Consider the following 22,312-nt stretch of genomic DNA (forward strand, 5'->3'; position numbering starts at 1 on the left):
GTTGTGGAACCTTGACAGTAGGGGCTTTCCCCGTAACGTCACCAAATATGCTATTTTATCCCTTTGTTGTGGGGTGTTCGTAGGAAGCCCTGCTGTAGTGGATAAAGAGAGGAACACGTCCAGTGTTCCCTGGAGAGGTGCACTAGGAAAAGGGGATCCTTGGTAGGAAACTGGGGAGCAGGGAGAACATTTCTGGATAGGTGCTTGTGGCTTTGACTCTGTCTGAAAGGGAACACCCAAGAGCTCGAGGACTTTCTGTGTTTAAAGCCTCAAGACTAGCTTTTTCCTGATATTTTGTGCTCTTCCTCAGAATAAACTATTACACCCACAACACAGCACGAAGTCAGTTTTCTTGAACGTAGCAGGAATCACCTTCTAGGGAGAGAAAATAGCTGTAAGTGACACTATTACCTCATGCTTTAGGCTCAGGCATGTAGGATGGATTCAGGTGCCCCTTTGCCCAAATTCAATATGGATAAGTCTGTGCAGCTCTTACACTCTTCATTCTGAGCATTTCTCTAAGACATTCTCCTAGTTCGTGTTTCACGATTAGCGTCTCAAACCACCGGCTTTTAATTACGGTAACAGTGAATAGTTTCCTCGTGCTTACTATCCCAAACATTGTCTCAGTCTTTCATGGACCTTTTTGTTTCACTTTATTATAACAACTACCCATGAGGTTGCCCATTTTGTAGATGATGAAATGAGCCATGTAGAGGTGGAGTAACTTGCTCAAGGTCACACAGCCAGTAAGTTGTAGAGATGGGATTTAAGCACGATAGTTGACTCTAGAACCCGCCTGCTCTACCATAGAATATTCGCTTCCCTTCTTCTTTATTTGATCCGCAGTGCAGCCTCATGAGTTAGGCAACAGACACCGTTTTCTCCGTTTTACCATAAAGAATCTAAAGCTCAGAGGTCAGTGACTTCTCCAGGGTCACCTGGCTGATGAATGTGGAGTTGACACCAGAGGCTTTCCCTACACAAGCTAAGTTATTTCCCATTGTGTTGCTACACACTGGGGTCTTTGGGACATCTCAGTGGTCTGAAAAGTAGATTTTGGTCAGATTCCAAGTCACTAGTTGTGGGTTTGTTTTTTTTTAACCCTTTTCTCCCAAGCCCACCCCTACCCCCGACCAGGCTCAGGTATTTCTCCTCCTCTTGTAGTCAACTCCCCCTTCGGCCCAGTGTCCTTTACTGATCTCCAACCACATTGTCCAATTCCGAGCTGTCTTCTCTTTAAACTTCCAGCTTTTTTCTTCCTCCATTATTTTTTTCTAAACCACATATTTTCACCATGGCACAATTTCTCATCTGATAAGAACTGCTTTCTTGAATATCTGAGCCTGGGAATCACTGACTCTTGATAGTGAAGGGGGGCACTTTGTGTGGCCCAGAAAAACATGAAGGCTGAGACAGAGGTGTCGAGGCGTAGGCTGGCCATAGCTGATTGGCTAAATGGGGGAGTCCACCCTTTCTCTCCCCCTTGTCCTGCTCCCCACCTTGAAGCCAAGGAAGATCAAGTTTTGTGCCCAGAGCAAGGTTCCATTTGCATATTTTATCTATTCTTCAGGTTTCTTTAGAGGGGTAAGTGGGAAGTCTCTGGCAATTAAGGCTTTAACACTAGCTAATGAAAGACTGGTTCCTGCAATGTTATGGCCTTCCTGTTCACATTTCCACCCCTCCTTGTCTCGTCCCTGAGCCTATTAGAGCTGCTTAAGTGGCTCCAGCATCTATTGGAGGGTAGTAAGCAGAAGAAAGGCAGGAGAGAGTCCAAAAGGAATAGGCATGTGGGCTGTTATTATTGTAGCAGTCATGACTTGTCCCATGATACTCAGATTTAATTAATGGCATGTATATTTATCTTTCTAAATCATATTAGATCCAGATTGAACTCCACAAGCAAAGTTCAGTGATAAGCCCAATCAGTCAGTTAGGCTCTGTCCACTCATTTGGATTATAAAAACTCTAGAATGTGTTGTCCATTTGGAAGGCAGCCGCTAATTTGTCCACTTCTTATTGGCCAACCTGCCCAGAGGATCTCCAAGGCTCAGCACGGAGTGCTCACTTCACACAGGCACCTGTACAGTTCCAATTTGAGGACAATCCACTTCAGAGCCACTGTGTTTGAGCAGGTTCTGGGCTTAGGTCTCTAGAACCCATCACATCTGTTCCCTTTCCCAGCCTTGGGAATGCAGCAGAGGGGACTGGCACGTTGTGGGGCCGCCTTTCTCTTCAAACATAAAAGTCAAAGCATCAGTTCGTCCCTGTTAGAACAATTCAGTTCATTTGCTTATGGGATTACATTGTCTAAGCTCTTTTTCTCCTGGGAAATCCATACTGCCTGGCAAAATTTCCTCTTTTCTTTTGAATCATATTTATTTATTTTTTTTTTAATTTTTTTTTCAACATTTATTTATTTTTGGGACAGAGAGAGACAGAGCATGAACGGGGGAGGGGCAGAGAGAGAGGGAGACACAGAATCGGAAACAGGCTCCAGGCTCTGAGCCATCAGCCCAGAGCCCGACGCGGGGCTCGAACTCACGGACCGCGAGATCGTGACCTGGCTGAAGTCGGACGCTTAACCGACTGCGCCACCCAGGCGCCCCTTGAATCATATTTATTTACTCAATATATTCGTTTGCTAGGGCCACCAAAGCAAAATAATACAGACTAGGTGTCTTAAACAACAGAAATCTACTTTCTCATAGTTCTGGGAACTAAAAATCTAAGATCAAGGTATCAGAAGGATTGGTTTCTCCTGAGGCCTCTCTCCTTGGCTTGTAGATGGCCTTCTCCTCACTGTGTCCTCATGTGACCTTTCCTCTGTGGGTACAATCCTCGTGTCTCTTCTAGGATGTCCTAATCTCTTCTGATAAGGATACCAGCCAGTTTGGATTAGGGCCATCCTCATGGCCCCGTTTTTAAGTTAATTAGATCTTTAAAGACCAAATCTCCAAATATAATCACATTCTAAAATACCGGGGCTTAGGGCTGTACTTGTACGAATTTTGGAGCACATTTCAGTCTGTAACACTCAGTAAACATTGGCTGAATTCCTGAAGCATTCCTGCAGTTTTTCTAAGCTGTAAGGAAATAGCAATGAAGAAGATAGGAAATGTCCTTTCATGGCATTTATTTGCATTTCTGGGTGTGGCTACACATATGTGAGGAGGTATATTTATATCAGATTATGGTGCTTAGGTATTGTTAAAATAGGATAGAGTGGTAATAAATGTGAGCGGCTTCTGGGTTCACAAGTGCTATATTAGGTAAGGGGGTCAGGAAAGACCTCTTTGGGGGAGATGAGATTTGAACTTGAGACCTCACATAAGAAGGAGCCAGTCATGGGGTGCCTGGGTGACACAGTCGGTTAGGCGTCTGACTCTAGATCTTGGCTTGAGTCACGATCTCACATTTCATGAGTTTCAGCCCCGCATCGGGCTCTGTGCTAAAGGTGCAGAGTCCGCTTGGGATTCTGTCTCTTCTTCTCTCTGGACCTTCCCTGATTGTGCACTCGTGTTCTCTCTCTCAAAATAAATAAATCAACTTTAGGGGGCGCCTGGGTGGCGCAGTCGGTTAAGCGTCCGACTTCAGCCAGGTCACCATCTCGCGGTCCGTGAGTTCGAGCCCCGCGTCAGGCTCTGGGCTGATGGCTCGGAGCCTGGAGCCTGTTTCTGATTCTGTGTCTCCCTCTCTCTCTGCCCCTCCCCCGTTTATGCTCTGTCTCTCTCTGTCCCAAAAATAAAATTAAAAACGTTGAAAAAAAAAATTTAAAAAAAAAAAAAAATAAATAAATCAACTTTAGAAAAATAAAAAAGAAGGGGCCAATCATGTAAAGGAAGAGTAGGGAGGGCTTTCATTATTCCCTGCTGAGTCTGTAACAGAAATAAATCAACACACACACCATTGCTTTTTAAATTAAACAACCCTGTCATCTAGCATATGATATTTACCTTGCCATTGGTTTTAATTGTAAAAATTGACCATCAACATATTGAAATGGTCTTACAAAACTTAATGTAGATTTTTTGACATGAAATGGTATTTGTGGAATATTAAGAGAGTAAGTTATAAAGCAGTATGTGTTGTATGATCTCACTTTATTTAAATGAGTGAGTTTACGTTTTGCAAAAATATGCATGGATCTTGTGATTCAAACAGCTAAAAGAAAGAGAAACAATGGCAATAATAAATAAAATGTTCCCAGTGAGGGCAATACCTAACCTTGAGGAAAGAATTACTAGTGGTAAAATTTCATATATTATAGTGAGAAAGAAATTTAGGCAGGACTAAATTAATTGTCTGTTTTGCCTCTATCAGGCATAGTGTTCTGTGTTTTATGTGGATGATTTCATCTCATTCTCAATTTCTACAATAAGCCCAGGGTCGTGGGATCAAGCCGTGTGTCCGGCTCTGCACTGAGTGTGGGGCCTGCTTAAGATTATCTCTCTCTCTCTCTCTCTCTCTCTCTCTCTCTCCCTCTCTCTCTCTCCCTCTCCCCCTCTCCCCCCTTGCATGCTCTCTATCTCTAAAATTAAAGAAAACATAAATAATAATAATAAAAATATACAAGGGCAAGATGCTTTCAAAAATGACCGCTCATATTTGTAAAAGATCCAAGTAGAATTTCTAGAAACAAAAATATAATTTAACTAGATAAGGTCAACTGAAGAGTTAAATGGCTTATTGGAACTGAGGAGTGAATTGGTAAACTGGATGCTGGTTCCAAAGAAATGACCCAGAATGCACCACAGGGAAGCAAATAGAAGGAAAATGTGAGTGAACAGTTAAAAGGTCTAAATGGCAGTGTGAAAGAAATGTGAACACAGGTTAGAACTACACCTCAGGCCATCTTTCCTCCCATAAAATGGGAACACTTAGATTTAGAGGCTGAAGTTCTAGCCCCTTGAGATGATCATCGTCACCACTCCCTTTCCGACCACACTTGTGTGGCACTGTACTGATGATTCCAGGGAAACGTGTCACCTGGGCCAGAACACGGGCCCAGGGTTTTTCAGCTGGAACTAGGACACTCCCATGCAGCCTTGGGTGTGGATTGATGGTAAAGACGGGTGGGGTCGGAGCAACCCTGAGACTCACGCTCTTGAGAGTGAATTGAGACTGGGCTTGTGTATCTACTCTGTGCATGTCTAGCTTTACAGATCCGAGGGGCAGCTAATACACAGTTCTGACTGCCATGATGTGACGTGACACAAAGATCTAGGGTGCTCTCCAAAGGACAAACAGCTGTTGGCGGATAGAAGAGTGTGGCTTCGCGCTAAAACTCCTTGCGTCTGCTCAGTGCGTCTCTTACTGGGGAAGGCTGGGGGCACTCCCGTCCCGCCACAGGGACTTGGAGAACGATGGACCTGCCTGGTGTATGACCCGAGGCAGCTTTAATCACCACCTTGTTCTGTGGAACCCCCTTTCGCACTTCCCTCACCTTACAGATTACACAGCAAATGGACCAGTCTGGCACACCCAACTGTGGTATATGGTAACTCCCAAGTCTAGAGAGGCCCTCTCAGCATCACGCCTCTCTCCTTGGCAGACAGTATAAGGTTTAGCAGCTAAGAGGGTATAATCAAACACGTCCCAGACCTTGGACCACTCGAAAGCTCATCAATGTGGCAGGTCCCTGAACTTTTGCAGATTTTACGTTGGTCCGGCCTGCATATGGCATACTGAGGCATCTCGAGTGCTTTATGATTCCAGGTAACCAAGAACAACCAGCAAAATGCCATCAGTCTAATGGACCAGTATGATAGCAAGATGGCTAAGAGCCTTCTGAAGTATATCAATAGAAAACGAGCCAAATAGAGCTCTGAGATAAAATAGTTGAAGGGGATTTCTGACCCTGCCCCTTGAAGGCAAACTGTGTCCAATGGTCTTTCCCGAGTACTTCTAAATACCTTACGAAGGAAATTTTATCCTTAGCCTCCTGACAGCTATACTTCCTGTGTCTGGCTGGAGTCCCCCTCCCCCACCCCACCCCCAGTTCGTCCTGCAGATTCTCTCCCTGTGGCCAGTCTTCCCCCTTCACACCCAGACCTGCCCACAAGCACAGGAACAGCTAGAGCTGTGGTTTCCCCCTCCCACCTGCCTTGGTTGGGGCCTCGGGTTCATCCGGTGGGAGCCAGACAGGAGGGAGCTGGCTGAGGTTCTTGCTCAGACCTCTGATCCGTGCTGAGTACTGTGTCTCCGACACTACAGAAGTAAAAGCTGCTATCTTCAAGGCTCACGTTGCTTACGGTCATAGTTGAGAACACTAGGGTTGGGCGGCTGATGGGAAACTTGTCCTTGGTAAATCCATGTTCGTAAGTGGCCTCCAGACCCTGGTTTGTGGTTGCCATCAGCACCAAGCTCTGTCCTGGGAGCTGATGGTACCAGAACATTAAGGTGAACTGGATATCGACCTCACAGTGGATTGTCACAGAGGTCCCGCGTTGACAGATGGCCCTGTGTGGCTTCTGAGAGAGGAGAGCGCTGAACACAGTGTCTAGTTCCAGTGAGAGAGAGAGAGAGAAAGCTGACAAGCTCGTCCCCAGGCAGGATGGTCTTTTCACTATTTGCTTTAATGTCACTTTGGATCCCTGGCACGGCCTCCATTTTGTTCTTCCAACTGTTATACCATCAGAATCCACTAATCCACTAATCCAGTTCCCTCATCCTCTGATGGGTGGCCTCAGACCCTCTGCTCCTCCACTGGGCATCAACATTAACCCCAAACTTCCCAGTGGGATCAGACTCATACCTTGTCCCAGGAGAAGTAGCAGGCAAGTCAGCATCTTTAGGTGATAGCCTCTCACCTTCCCTGAGAAAAGGCACTGAGAAGGCAAACTCAGGTTCATCTCTCCTCCCCAGCGTGGTCTTCCTTTCCTACTGCGTCTGTTTCCCTTCTGTGGTAGGAGGAGGAGCCTCTGCAGAATGTGCCGAAAATCCGTCTGCCCCCTAGTGGAGCTGTGTGGCTCTTCACTTAGGATGGATCTTCACTCCCAAGGCGTAACATTCACCTGCCATCCATCCGCCACGTATCCACCGCGTCCCCACCTGTCATTATGGAGCACCACATAGGTGCTACCCTTTGGGTAATTGCCACTGGTGAAGCCTGAAAGATCACACATAGGCTTTCAACCATTTCTCACCTCCTCACAGAACCTTTGCATTTCCATATACATTTTAGAATAAGCTTTCTAGTTAAACAAACAAACAAACCCCACCAAAACTCAGTTGGTTCAAGAATTAGGATTTTGTTGAATCCATGGATGAATTTGAGGAGAACGCTCATTTTAACAACATCCAGACTTCCAATTTGTGAACATGATCTATCCCACGTTGCAAAGTTGTCTTTCGGGGCACCTGGGTGGTTCAGTCGGTTGAGCCTCCAACCCTTGATTTCAGCTCAGGTCATCATCTCACGGTTTGTGAGTTCGAGCCCCACATCGGGCTCTGCATGACATTGTGGAGCCTGCTTGGGATTCTCTCTCTCTCTCTCTCTCTCTCTCTCTCTCTCTCCCTCTCTCCCCCTCCCTCTCTCTGCACCTCCCCCACTCATGTGCTCTCTCACTCTCGAGATAAATGAAGAAAACCTAAAAAAAATAGTAATAAAGTTGTCTCCCATTTCTCTGAGTAACGCTTTTTGCTTCTCAGTATACGTGTCTTGCATGTCTTTTGTTAAATTTGTTCTTAAATACTTTGGGCTTGTTTATATTCTTTTAAATTCAAATTTTAAAACTCATTTATCCCATTGTTTGCCATAGCATATAAACTGCAGTTGATTTTTGCATGTTAATATTATAGCCCATGCCCTTAATAAATTCACTTATTAATTTCATAATTTTGTAGTTTCTTTTGATATTTTAATATAAATGGTGATTTCATCTCTTAAAATATTTTACCTTATCATTTACTCTTCAGCCTTTTCGTCTTTTTCTTGCCTGGATGTGCTGCCTAGCACCTCCAGTAATGTGGGACAGAAGTGCTGTGCGTGAACGTTATTGACTCGTCTATCATGTTGGAGCTAAAGTGTTGAATATTTCTGCCATTCATTATGCTGTTAATTGTTGGCTGCTTGCAGATGTCCTTCGTTAGACTGAGGAAGTTCGTCCTGTTCCCACTTCTCTGAGTGTTCCTATCAACAATGGATATGGAATTTTATTAAGTGTTTTTTCTATCTCTAGTGATAACTGTTGTAGTTTTTATACATGTGCTAATAAGGTAAATGATAATGACTTATTTTTTTAATTTTTTAGTTTATTAAAAAACGTTTTTTAACGTTTATTTATTATTGAGAGACAGAGAGAGACAGAGCATGAGCAGGAGACGGGTAGAAAGAGGGAGAGACACAGAATCCGAAGCAGGTTCCAGGCTCTGGGATGTCAGCACAGAGCCTGACATGGGACTCGAACCTGCAAACCGCAGGATCATGACCTGAGCCGAAGTCGGACGCTTAACCGACTGAGAAACCCAGACGCCCCTAATTTTTTAATTTCTATTTTATTTTTATTTTATTTTTTTAATGTTTATTTATTTTTGAGACAGAGACAGAGCATGAACAGGGGAGGGTCAGAGAGAGGGAGACACAGAATCAGAAGCAGGCTCCAGGCTCTGAGCTGTCAGCACAGAGCCCGATGCAGGCCTCGAACTCACGAACCGTGAGACCATGACCTGAGCCAAAGTTGGAGACTCAACCGACTGAGCCACCCAGGCACCCCTTTAATTTCTATTTTAGAGAGAGAGAGACTGAGAGTGCGTGTGCAAGTGGGGGAGGGGCAGAGGGAGAGAGATCATCTCAAGCAGGGCATCCCATGCTCAGTGCAGAGCCAAACCCGGGGATGGACCCCACGACCCTGGGATCATGACCTGAGCTGAAATCAAGTCAGATGCTTAACCAACGGAGGCACCCAAGCGCGCCTCTGCAGTGACTGATTTTTGAGTATTGAGCAAGCTTGTTCCTGGGATAGACCCTATTTAATTATTTGAAAACAATCTATTTTGACTTGTTAACTATTGACATTTCAGGTATCTCTCTATTTTTTTCTTTTAGTGATTGGCTGAAAATTATCATACTCATTTTAAATTTTTACAGTATACTTATGATTAATATCGTAAAGATTCATTGAAAATATAAAACTTTGCGACTACGTGGGCCTGTTCTCTCCAACCTCGTCTTTTGTGGTATTGTTGTCATCTTTATTGTGTCTGTCTGCCACATGCCCGGCAATGCAGTGCTGAAATTTTTGCTTTCACCGGTTGTGTGTACTACAAGGAATTAAGAAAAATCTCTAATATGTATCTACACTTCACTATTTCTTGTGCTCTACATTTCTACCTCAAAATCCAAGTTTCCAACAGCTATTGTCTTTTGATATTTATCTATAGACCACTGGAATCTGTTATTCTTTTTGCACACCCCCCCGCCCCATTCGCTAGACACTAAAATTTCTATTGCCGTAAATTCAAGTTTACTGAATTTTTCTTCTGTTATCTCTAATCTGCTCCAAGCTCATTCAGTGAGGTTTTTTTTTAATTTCAAATATTGCCATTTTAATTCTCAAATTTCCATTTATTTCTTATAGTTTCCATTATTGTGTTGTGAATTCCCATTTGTTTTCTTCATTACAGTAATATTTTCTTTTATGTCCTTGAACATGCTTTAAATCCCTGTTCATGAATTCTATCATCCAGGTAAGCTCAAAATATGTCTTCATATCAGGAGTTCAGAGCTTGGAGCCAGGCAGCTGCCATACTGATGTTCTCTTGACTATAGGTCATGTTATTTATTTTCTTTATATACCTAGTAATTTTTTCATTGTGTCTTAGACACTGTCAAGGGTATGTCTGGATTTTGGTTATCTCTCTGAGGGGTGATTGGGTTTTTGTTTTCACTGGCATTTAACTTGCTAAATTCAACCTCTGAATTCTGTTCTCTTCTGTTTGACAAAACTGGAAATTTCTGTTCAGTTCTTTTACCCTTAGCATGGTTGATTGGAGTGCTTCTCTCATGCATAGTTCAGGCATTAACCAGAGACTGGGACAGATTTGCATGCAGAATTTTGGATTGCCATTTTGTGGATATCCTTTTTCTGAGACATCCTCGCTAACTTTTTAGTCAATTCTTCATGGGTTTCTACTTGACTGTGATCTATTTTTTGGCAAAAATCTATAGAAACAGAAAACTTACCTTTCATGCAAGTGTTTACTTCCCCGTAGATTCTGCCTTCTTTTGGTTGCTTTTCAGCCCATTAAAGATAAACTTTAAACTTTTTTTTTTTTTTTTTTTTTGGTCCAGAGTTCATATTTGTGATTTGTGAAGGATGAGTCTTACAGGAGTTATCATGGCATTACAAGAACTGCCTCATTCTTTTGAATGGCTGTTAGGTAATCAGCAGACTTTTATCGTTTGGTTGGTACCTATATCTGAAGCCTCTGAGTCATCTAGATTATTTTTAAGGAGGTCATCTTCTCCAGGCTGGATCTGGGTTTCTGATCGTGTGAACTGACGCTAGATGATGTTCTGGATGAGTTTCTCATTTAGTGTAGCCACAGTCTGTGTTTTGGCAGTAGCTGAAAATGAACCTTGAAGTCTTCCTGCTTCAGTCTGGCCTGGTTGCTAACTCGTTGCTCCATACAGTTGTTATCCTGATGCTTTTTTTGGTTGTTGTTATTCTGAGTCAGATTCCCTATTTTCTGAATCCTGCCGTTCCTTCCCTTTTCGACTTTCTCCTGTCGTTTGCTGATATACATTATCCAGGAACTTCCTTAGGAAGAGTGAAATGGAAATAAAGGGTTTAGATCCTGGCAGAAATGAAAATTGCATTTGACTGGTAGCTTGGGTTGGTTGAGAAACATAGGCTGAAAATTGTTTTCTATCAGAGTTTTGCAATTATCTTGTACACCACCGTGTTCTAGCATTCAGTGTCGCTACTGAGAAATGTGAATCATTCTGTTTCTCATTTCTTTATTTATAACTTGTTTTGACTTTTAACATTTTTCTTTGTCTTGCATCACTTTAGATAATTTTGTCCGCACTGTTCTGAAACTGAATGAAGATATACCTTAGTTTCAGTTGTTTATATTCATCAAACATATCATTGGCCTTTTTTAATGGCCATCTTTACTTGTCCATCACTAGGGTGATACCGTTTCTTCTGTCAACACTTCATCGTTCTACTTCAAGGTGGAAGTGTTGAAAGTATATGCTACATCATGGAAGACGTCTTTGGTGCTGGCTATGCTGCTGGCACAGAGGTAGGAGACCCAGATATTTGGCTGTGTGAGTTATATCTTTCTAATGGTTGGATTTGAGACCCATTGAGCTGAGCTTGGAAATTTACCCACATTGGACTCCATTATCTGATCATTTCAAAAGCAGTATAGGAACACTTATCTCTGCCATTAACTTTCCAGCTGTGTGGCTTTGGGCAAGCTATTTAGATATAGGTTTTTCATTTATAGTTAGTAGGCAATAATACTTGTATTTCACAGCTGTAAGTTACAATAAACTGCTTGGGATATCTCACGCTTGTCTAGGAAAAAGGGGAGATGTTCTCTTTCATTGCCCCTGTTTATTAAGAGGCTATCCCCACTTTTCCATCATGTCCTAGCAAAGCCTGTTTATATTTTCATTTAACACAGAACAATTTGCTGTATTTACCTAAGTCACAGAATTTTAAACCTCTCTTTCTTGGAGATTTAGGATGGCATCATTCCTTCTATGAATTTTTCAGTATCTTAATGTGATGTACCTTTATCCAAAATCATGGTTTACATTTTCCGAATGCTTCCTTGTACTCTTATGGTAAACATTAGTAATATTTTATGTGCTTTTAAGAGTGTATTCTGTGAACTCTCTTTGGGACACTTTTTTTTTTTCAATTTACTTCTAAACTCAAGCCTCTTATCCGAATCTACAATCCTTTCAACCTCTTTAGATGTCTTGTATAATTCATTTGATGTATGATATTCAATCTCTGCATATTTTTCATTTAAGTCATGTGTTCTACCTCTCTGCTTGGGCGACAGCTCCTTAGCAAGGTAAGATGCCTTTGAAGGAGCAAATGGCAGCGTGTAAGGACTGAAACCTGGTCCGGGGTGGCGTTCTTTCCACCAGGGTCTCAGTTTAGTTGGGGATGGTCCCAGAAAGCACTGGGAATGCTCATATCTGTTCCCCTCTCTTGAGGTTGATCTTCTGGGTTGGTGCAATGCTTGCTGTGGGAAGTTAATAATTTATGAGAAATTATAGGACTCCCAGACACCCTGAAGGCCCACCAAAAATAGATGTTTGCAGATGTGTTCTGTCATTTCACACCATTCTGCGAAAAGGTGCTTTCTCTGTTCTAGATGTCGACCTCCATTGGGAGACCTATGATCCCTATCTTTTTTTAGAGAAAGAATGCCACCTTTTCATTCCAGCAGGATCTCTCACAAGAATGTTGCAGGATATTTCTTACTTTTAATACTTCCTCTTGCCTTTACTTTTTATCTAAAATCAGCTCAAACTGGGTGCTATATGTAAGTGATGAATCACTAAATTCTACTCCTGAAACCAATACTACACTATATGTTAACTAACTTGACTTTAAATAGAAACTCCGAAGAGAAAAAAAAAATCAGCTCAAGTCTTAGCTCTCATGTGAACTTAATACTGAATATTGTAATGTGATTGATTTACTTTTTTCTCTGAGTTCTACACCATAAAAACTTAGCACTGAATCGAAGCATCTAATATGCCTGTTTTGTCTCATTAATACTTTTGCACTGACATTTGGATTTCCAATATCCTTTACATTTCTTTTGTATTCCCAAAGCAGAATAGGCTCAATTCATATTTACTGACAGGATAGTGTATGTTTCATTCCTAAAACAAACAGATATTTTCTCCAGAGGATTGTGAGTACAGATATAGCATGACTAATTCTTTTTCTTTTAAGTTTTTTAATTTTTATTTTGAGAGAGCTTTAGAGAGCCATAAGGGGAGGGGCGGAGAGAGAGGGAGAGAGATAATCCCAAGCAGGCTCTGTGCTGTCCACACAGAGCCCAATGCGGGGCTCAAACTTACAAACCATGAAATCATGACCTCAGCCAAAACCAACAGTCCGGACATTTAACCGACTGAGGCACCAGGGTGCCCTTAGCCTAATTCTTACCACCTTCTGCATCAAAGTGTATTCCTTCCCTGATTAGAAATTTCCAATCAAACATCATCGCGCACTTAGAGAAACTTAAAAAGATCCATTTTTGTCGGTTTTTCTCTTTCTCAACTGAGTAAACAGAAGTCAAACTCCACAAGCTTTCTCTTGAATCAGCACAAAGACAAGAACATTTAGCTAAAAAGTTTAGACTGTGTGAGCGCCCTCTAGCGAAATGTCAATTAAGAGCATACGGTGATCCAAGTAGCAAACAGTATGAGGGAGGAGGAAAGGAGCAGGGAGGAAAGATTGATAAACGGTCATAGGGCAGGGCCGCTCCAGTGTGAATAAGTGAGAGACTTCTCCTCCTGGTTGGGGTGGGGGTCTCATGAACTTAGGTTGGGGATGACACATATGGTGGGGCGGGTTAAGTAAGTTCAGAAGGGCCCCCGACTTGGGAAACGGTGACGAGTGGGGCCTGAAAAACATCCATGCCCTCCTAGCCAAGATGCGTGTCTATGGCCTTGGTTCCCCTTAGAGGCCGCCTTACTTCTAATTGGCACAAATGTGCCGTGGGAGCCAGTGCAGCTCAGCCCTGAGTTGGGGTCACTTCCCCCTGATATCTGCCCTTTTTGAGCAGAGAGGATGTGGCTGTGAGGCACTGTGGATTTACTGCTGGCACAGAGGTACACAGATGTCTAGTTGGTGCTGGCAGAGTCCAGGGCCAGGGGGAAGGCGTTCTTCTTCTTCCTGGAGACGCTGTACCTGTCAGGGGCATCTCCTTTCTCAGTACTGTCAATATTATATGACCGATGGAGGAGCTGCAGCCCCAGACCTCGGTCTTGTCGATACCAGTATATTCTTTCGTGGTCCATATTCTGCAAACATTCCATCAAAACTTTCGTTCCCACTTTCTCGATGAGATATCTCGGAGTTTGGGTTCCTTGTGTGTCCACAAAGCCTAAGAGGGAAGGACAGATGAGGCGAGAAAAGAGGCCAGGAAGACTGCTGAGGGATAAATCTTGTATTCAGGGCCTAGGAATAATGGCACAGGGGTCTTCTGCCAACTCCCCAGACTCACCGACTCCCAGGAAGCAAAAGGCCACAGCACAGAGGAGCCTGGGCCCCATGGCAGGCTCGAGGCAGGAGTGGCTCTTCTCTCAGGCTCCAGGTTGGTTGTCTGTGATGTCGCTGTCCCTGCCCACGCTCACGATCCCTTAGTCATCTTCTAGATGCTGGAGACTTTAGAGATGCCAGAGTGAAAGCCGTCTCTGTTCTGCAGTGTGTGTGTGTGTGTGTGCACGTGTGCATGTGCTTGTGGGTGCTTGTGTGTGCATGCATGTGTATGTGTGTGCACGCATGTGTGTGCATGCATGTGTATGTGTGTGCGTGCATGTGCACGCATGCGTGTGTGTGCATGCACGTGTGCATGTGCTTGTGGGTGCTTGTGTGTGCATGCATGTGTATGTGTGTGCACGAATGTGTGTGCATGCATGTGTATGTGTGTGCGTGCATGTGCACGCATGCGTGTGTGTGCATGCACGTGTGCATGTGCTTGTGGGTGCTTGTGTGTGCATGCATGTGTATGTGTGTGCACGAATGTGTGTGTGCATGCATGTGTGTGCATGCATGTCTATGTGTGTGTGCACATGTGCGTGTGTAGAAAACAGCTGGCAAGGTAGGCCTGAGATGGCCATCCTTAGAAAGACCGGCTTGCAAGGCAGGCATCTGGGCGCTGGGACTTCAGGAGCGTTCCCACCACCTAGTAACTGGTAAGTGTAGATCGTTTTGCCTGGACTGCTTGCACAAACAATGTAATATGTGCTGAACACCTGCTTTGTTTCTTTGGGTGTGGAATTTGGGTACGTATTAGGTAGAGAGGGCCTGTATGGTCAGCTGGATTACTTTTCCTGGATTGCCAGGGTGTTCCACAGACTGGGTGACTCTCCCTACAGAAATGGGTTTTCTTGATGTTCTGGAAGCCAGAAGTCCAAGATCAAGGTGTGGCCGGGCTGGTTTCCTCAGACGCCTCACTCCTCGACCGGCAGGTGGCCTTCTTCTCCCTCTGTCTTCAGTCTTTCCTCTGTGTGTGTCTGTATCCTAATTCCCTTTTCTTACGAGGACACCAGTCAGATCAAGAAGGGGCCGCACCAGTGACCTCATTTAATCATCTCAATTAATTACATTAATTACCTCTCTAAAGAGCTCATCTGCAAATATAGTCACATTCGGAGGTCCTGAGGGCTGGGACGTCAACACAGGAAATTTGAGGGGACACAGTTCAGCCCATAACACCAGCTGCCCCACACGGCTGGGATGCCGTGTCTCTAACGGGCCCCCCTGGGCAGAACCCTTGCTCGTAGGCTCTGCGTTTTCCTTGCAGGGGAAGGTATGCATCTTCCTGGGAGGGAGAGAGCATGAGGATGTCTGCATGGATTTGTCCAGACTCCACCTTGTCTCTTTCCGCCACCGCCTGCCTGTGTATCCTAACTCGGTCTGTATGGTAGAGCTCAGCCAGGGGTCCTGATGTGCCGGGTCCTCCTAGTGAGTCTCAGGAAGTGAGTCTCCAAGATGGGGACTTTTTTTCCCTGACTAACTCTGATGGGGGAAAACATTATGTTCTCCCTCCCTCTCTCCCCCCACCCCTTCTTTCTCTCCTCTCCATCTCTCAACATACATTTCCTTCACAACAATTTTAGTTTTTCATAGGATCTTACTGAGTAACAATAGTTACCACAATTAGCGCACTGGTTACAAAGGCAGGCTGTGGAGCTGACTGGGTTTGAAATCCGCTTTGTCGTTCGTGTTACTGGCTGTGACCACGGGCAAATTCTGGGCCTCAGTGTCCTTATATGTCAAATGGGACTAATAACAGTACCAACCGCACAGGGTGAATGCAGGAAGGAACAAGTTGGTACCTACGGACTGATCATAAACAGGCAGGGCTCCGTAAGTGTGGCTGGTCAAAGCACTGACTCATCACCACACCGTTGTTTACTGAATACTGATTCTGTGTCAGACAGCATGTTAAAATTCTTCACCCACATGATTTCTTGGACTCATCCTTATGTTCCCCTTTTGGGATAAATCTTTGTCTAAAAAGACTTGCTTTCCAAAATATTTCTCCAGGAATTGTTTTCCCAAGAATTCAAATCGACAAAACCAAAACTGCACTTGCTGTTAAACTCTTGATATTATACTCTGGTTCATTACCAAGTGTCCTACACCAGCCCTGCTGTTTCTTCTTTAAGCTTCATGATACTTCTGTAATAGGGACTTCGCCCAGGCAGTGTCCGATCCTGCTTATCTGCTAGGAAGGAAAAGCCTCAAACTCCAGAGTAATTCTGACTCATCCGTCAATATCTTGCCCCTGAATTCCCCGGGAATCTCATAACCAGAAGCGGCCAGAAGAAATACGTCTGACTTCGTGTTCGGGTTCAAATTCCATCTTCCTGTTGTGCTGTTCTCTGCTTTTGAAATGATTAGCTTTAGTGTTTAGGGGAGTTTATCAGATCCCTAGTAGCTCCTTGCCATCCTGGGCACATCCTTATATCCCAAGTCCTCATTTCTACATGTCCATCCTTAAGTACACATGTAGTACGCTGAAAGTATTTAGTTGTAGATATTTCTTTTATCTTTTTAATGTTTATTTATTTTTTATTTTTGAGAGAGACACAGAGTGTGCGCGGGAGATGGGCAGAGAGAGAGGGAGACCCAGAGTCCAAAGCAGGCTCCAGGCTCTGAGCAATCAGCACACAGCCCGACGCGGGGCTGGAACTTACAAATTGCGGATCATGACCTGAGCTGAAGTTGGATGCTTACCTGACTGAGCCACCCAGGCGCCCCTAGTTGTAGATATTTCTGTTCTAATTGTTATGATTTGCTTCCATAGATGTAGGGACATACAGAGATGTGATTCTTCCCATGAGTAATAGGCTAATTCCTTCATAAAACACTTGCCTTTTCTGTCCTCTGTGTTGGTGGTGGAGACACAGTGGTGCCAGTGCCCACACATGCAGGTCCACCTGGCAGTGTAGTGGACACCATGGGCGACCAATGGTGGAGTCCAGGTGTGGCTGGTTCCAGGTGCAAGCACTAGGGTTACCGGAGGGTGGGAGAGACGCTGGCCCCTGTCTCACGGAGTCAAAGGATGAATCTTGCAGACAACAGAGAGTGAGCAAAGCGGTAGAGTTTATTGAGAGAGCGTATAAAGCTCTCAAGAGTGACAGGGTCCCGACTGGGTAGCCACCAAGGATTTTTGTCCCTGACTTTTTACTGGGACCTTGTCAGAAAGTTCGTGAGACTCCACGCATGGCACCTAGCCCAGACGGGTCTGGAATACCTTCATCTTTTTTCTCTCCAAACCCCTCCGTTTCTTCAGCCTCCCACTCGTCGCAGCAACCTGCCTCCCCGAGCCCCCCTTCTCTCTCCCTGCCTAGAGTTGCCCTTCCCCATTCACTAGGAGTGCACTGTCTGCAGAGAAGTAGAAGAGGACAAAGAAGAAGGGGAGTGGGAGGGAGGGAAAAGGGAAGGAAGAAGAACTTCAGAGACATCACAAGCAAATGCATAAGCAGGTATTTAAAAAGGGCATTTTCAAGGTAATAGGAGAAATGTGAATATAATTCTGGCAGTATATAATAGTAAGGAATTGCAAATAATTTTGTTAGGTAGGTAATATGATATAACAAAGTGTTATTCTTTTTTAGAGCTTACTAAAATCTGGAATAAAATACTGTGATGTCTGGGAAATTGCTTCAAAATGTATCAGCCCAAAATGCTGGGGAAATGGATGATGGTGGGGGGGAGGGGAGTAGCAAAATGTTAATTATTGAATCTGGGCGATAGGGCTCATTGTATTATTCCTCTCTATTCTTGTGATTAAAATTTTTCATCATAAAAAGCTTGAAAATGTAATACGAGGGGAAACATGGAAAGTACAAATTATTTTCATCTAACGCTTCACCTCCAACATGCTTTACCACAGTACTAAATTAAGTACCGTTTTCTGTAAAGTAACTGTTTATATTCCTCCAAAGTATTGACTTACAAAGGACAGCCTGAGGAGAGGTCCAGAGTAAAGAGTACAGGGAAATAACAGCTAAATACAGAATGTAATTCTGGATTGGAATTACATGGGCCCGAATCTGTTTTCCTGTTTGTTATAAAGGAATCATTTGGGCAATTGCCAAATATAAATAATGTAGCAGATACTGATGTAAAAAAAAAAAAAAAGACAATAATAAAATCCAATTAAAAGTTGTTCTGCTTGTGTTCCCACCATGTGCCAGAAATTCTAAACAACTTTGGTGATAAAAGACTCCTTTTGTGTAATATCTGCCCTTCGGTGACTCCCTTATTTCACTTAGCCCAGTGTCAAATACCTAGAAACAGAAAACAAGCAGTTGCCGGGGCTTGGGGGAGGGGAACTGGGGAGTCGCTGTTCAGCAGGTACAAAGTTCCAGTCTTGCAAGATGGTTACCTTCTAGAGATCTGTCTACAACATTGTGCCTGTAGTTAACAAGACTGGATTGTACATTTTTTTTTTTTAATTTTTTTTTTCAACGTTTTTTATTTATTTTTTGGGACAGAGAGAGACATAGCATGAACGGGGAAGGGGCAGAGAGAGAGGGAGACACAGAATCGGAAACAGGCTCCAGGCTCTGAGCATTCAGCCCAGAGCCCGACGCGGGGCTCGAACTCACGGACCGCGAGATCGTGACCTGGCTGAAGTCGGACGCTTAACCGACTGCGCCACCCAGGCGCCCCTGGATTGTACATTTTTAAATGTTTATTTATTTTTGAGAGAGAGAGAGAGCAAGGGAGGGGCGGAGAGAGAGTCAGACACAGAATCTGAAGCAGGGCTTTGGGCAAATCCAGGGCTATCAGCACAGAGCCTGACGTGGGGCTCGAACCCACAAACTGGAAGATCATGACTTAAATGACTGAGCCATTCAGGCGCCCCCAGACTGGATTGTACACTTAAATACTTGTTAAAAGGGATTCGTGTTAAGTGCCCTTATCACAGATATGCGCACACACACACACACACAATTTTAAAAAATAACCCTACAGAACAAAACAAATCCTCAACAGGTGATTTTGGGGCATGTTAAGATTTGTAATTATTACATGACTGTTAACAAACAAAATATTGTGTAGAGGAGGGAATGCTAAAATATTATTTGCTCTGGCAGTTGAATAGGCTTGATACGCCGTGGGCAGGAGGCAAAGGATTATAGGACATTTCTGTTACTCATTATGAAGAAGAGAAATCCCAAACTGAGACATACTCCAGTAAAGCTTACTTCCACAGTGCCTCTTTGTCACAGTCTTCTTCCTGAACTCACAATAGCAATTTGGGGCAGAGGGTCAACACGTCTCGGCTCTGAGCTCAGTGACCCCTGCAGTTCCCATGAAGGGTCTTTCCTCGGGAGAGCTTGCCTCCACCCTCCCGCCCTCCCCCTCCCCCCCATGTCACCATAGCTCCTCTCTGAGGCTGGAGGTGATTATGGAGTCTGTGGCTAGAAAATTCTGTCCCTGAATCTTTTTTTTTTTTTTTTTTTTATAAATTTTTTTTTTCAACGTTTATTTATTTTGGGGACAGAGAGAGACAGAGCATGAACGGGGGAGGGGCAGAGAGAGAGGGAGACACAGAATCGGAAACAGGCTCCAGGCTCCGAGCCATCAGCCCAGAGCCTGACACGGGGCTCGAACTCACAGAACGCGAGATCGTGACCTGGCTGAAGTCGGACGCTTAACCGACTGCGCCACCCAGGCGCCCCTGTCCCTGAATCTTTAATGGTGAAGCTGTTGCAGAAATGGGGCATGGCTAGCTCAGAGATCAGCAGCATCTATGCTTAATAAGAAAAGCTTGTCTCAGAGAATTTATCCATAAGATTTGTCATCTAAGCTGCTTATTAAAAGGGTGCTTAGCTGGAAAGAGAGATCAGGAAGACAGATCCTGATTAGAATTCTCGAAGGCCTCTTAGAATCCTTGTATTGATATTTCTCAAACACTTGCTATGTGCCTGGCCCCGGGAAGGCCCTCATGGACCACAGAGGCATGCTCCATGCCTCACGGAGCTTCGATTGGATCCATGGATCCATCGTGCAGTGCTTCAGGCACAAACTGGAAAGGTACATTACCTTAAATCAAAGAACAGATGGCCCTAAGGAAAGATTTAGAGCAAACAGTAACAACACGGTAAGACGATTGCAGAACTGAGATGTGTAGAAGGTGTGTGTGTCCAGGAAGCGACCAGGGACATTTGGGGGAGCGTGGGAAGCCATCAGGAGATCAGGAGAGCGAGAGGGAGCTTGCCAGGCAGGCCTGGCAGAGGAAACGTCGTGTGCAATTGATGTTATCCTGGCAGAGAGGTGGCGGCGGCAGCTGAAATGCAGTTATAAAATAACGCTGAATACAATGTTGAGCCTTGGAGAAATGAAGTCTAGAGGCCGACACCTGAAATTAGAAAGGCAGTTTGTCTAGAGATGGGGTGGAGCTGGAAAACGAAATGTGGGCGATGGGGGAGGGAACAGGGCAGTGCAAAGGGTCAGACAGTTGGGGGTCCTGGAAGGAGTCCCTGAAGCCCCGCGTGTCTGGGTGGAAAGAAGCTCCCTCTGGCAGGTGCTTGGAGGGAAGCCAAACTGACCGCAGGGGGATCTTCTCAGGTTGCCTGGGCTGCGGAAGCTATGTACAAACCCCGAGGAGGAGGGAGGGAGAGAGGACTGTCACAGCTCATTCCCAGGTGCTGTCCCCCCTCACTGTCTCCCATGTGGGTGCCACCTCCCTCATGTGACAACCCTTCTGGAGCAGAACGGAAGTGGCTGGGCAGCGCTGTGGGTTAACCGCGGGCAGGCGCGTCTGAGAAGGGCTGGACGTCTGAAGGTTGGGGAGAATGCTCGGTCTTATTTATAAGACACCTTGTCTCTTAGACTTCCCATTTGCTGGTACCCCTGGCACTGAGTAAAAGATTAATTGTAGCCTCACTCCCAGCTCTTGTCTGAATCGGCATATACGGGTCATGGTATGTATTTTGGTCACGTCACAGAGTCACCCTTCGTTTCTGACCCTGGGATTTCAGTGGTGCTGGCATTCATGGGCACTGTGGATTGAAAGAGAGGGTACCTGAAGAGAGAGAGCTTAGGAAGGACGCCACTGTATGACCACCAGAGAAAGGCCTAATGTAGTGGTCTGGCCAACCAAGTTCAAAGACACCTACTATGCCCATGAACCATCTATCCCAAGGAGGATATCATGGCAGGTGAATTCATGGTAGGGTGTCTGTGTTGGCTCTGCTGTTAGTGTAATGATACCTGGGTACCCCACTTTTAAGGGAAGAACATAGAAATAGTAGTCCACCAAGGACATTGACAATTAGTGAACAAAAATTAACGTAAAAAAAAAAGTGACTAGGATTCTAAATCTGAAAATTCTCGAACTCTTGTAGATATTTCTTTAGCATGAGTGAGATTGATTGAGGTGTGATTTATGCATCAGAAATAGATTCCATAAAGCAGGCTGTGGGTGCATCCTCTAAGGAATGGTTTAGAACCAGAAATCTCCTGGTCCTAGAATCAAGGGTAACAGAGTAACCTGGTGCCTAAGGCAGGTCCAAGTTAAGAATAAGAGCATCCTAGCTCAGATCCCTAGGTCCTATAATAGAGGGCTAGGTGTGTGGGACTCTGTATAAGTATGAAGGGGTCTGTCTACATCCTTGTCCCATGGGTTCGCATGGGATAAGGGGTCACTTGAGATGACTTCCAGGAAAGAGGTCATTAGATGGCAGAACCATTTACAGGAAACAGTCTCTCGTCTTATAATCTCCATTTACATCTCCGATTTAATTAATATAATTGTATTTATACTGAGGATGTGATCAAAGGTATAATGGAAACTCAGCTTAGACTGGAGAAGGAACAAGTTTTGTAGTTTAGAAATGTCTGGGCAAGTCTTTCAAAAAGGAGGGATTGGTCCACTGGAAGCCTATGTGAATAATAGTGTAAGATGCCTCCTTGAGAGAGCTCATCCTTCCGTAAGGGGTGGGGGATTGGCAGGGTGGACCAACCCAGCAATGCAGCCGTAGTTCTTGGAGGGATGAGTGGATTCTGAGCTCAGCTGTTGTATTTTGTCTTGTTTTGTCTTGCCAGATTCTGCATCCTGGATGAGGTTCTCTGTG

The 22,312-nt window shown here is 44.5% G+C and overlaps 1 long non-coding RNA gene and 1 gene segment (V, D, J or C); one reads left to right on the plus strand and one right to left on the minus strand.

The window, feature by feature from the left end:
• The window catches only part of LOC112866698 (T cell receptor beta constant 2-like), a 197,090-nt gene that overhangs the window by 18,346 nt on the left and 156,432 nt on the right, over positions 1-22,312 (minus strand).
• Positions 14,431-22,312, plus strand: part of LOC147582999 (uncharacterized) — a 63,314-nt gene continuing 55,432 nt past the window's right edge. The window contains exon 1 of the long non-coding RNA XR_015244380.1: positions 14,431-14,905. This is a non-coding gene — a long non-coding RNA (uncharacterized LOC147582999). The remainder of the gene's footprint in view (positions 14,906-22,312) is intronic.

The sequence above is a fragment of the Puma concolor genome, chromosome A2 (genome assembly GCF_028749965.1).
Source record: "Puma concolor isolate L17-30 chromosome A2, mPumCon1.1.hap2, whole genome shotgun sequence".
In the NCBI taxonomy this organism is placed as follows: domain Eukaryota; kingdom Metazoa; phylum Chordata; class Mammalia; order Carnivora; family Felidae; genus Puma; species Puma concolor.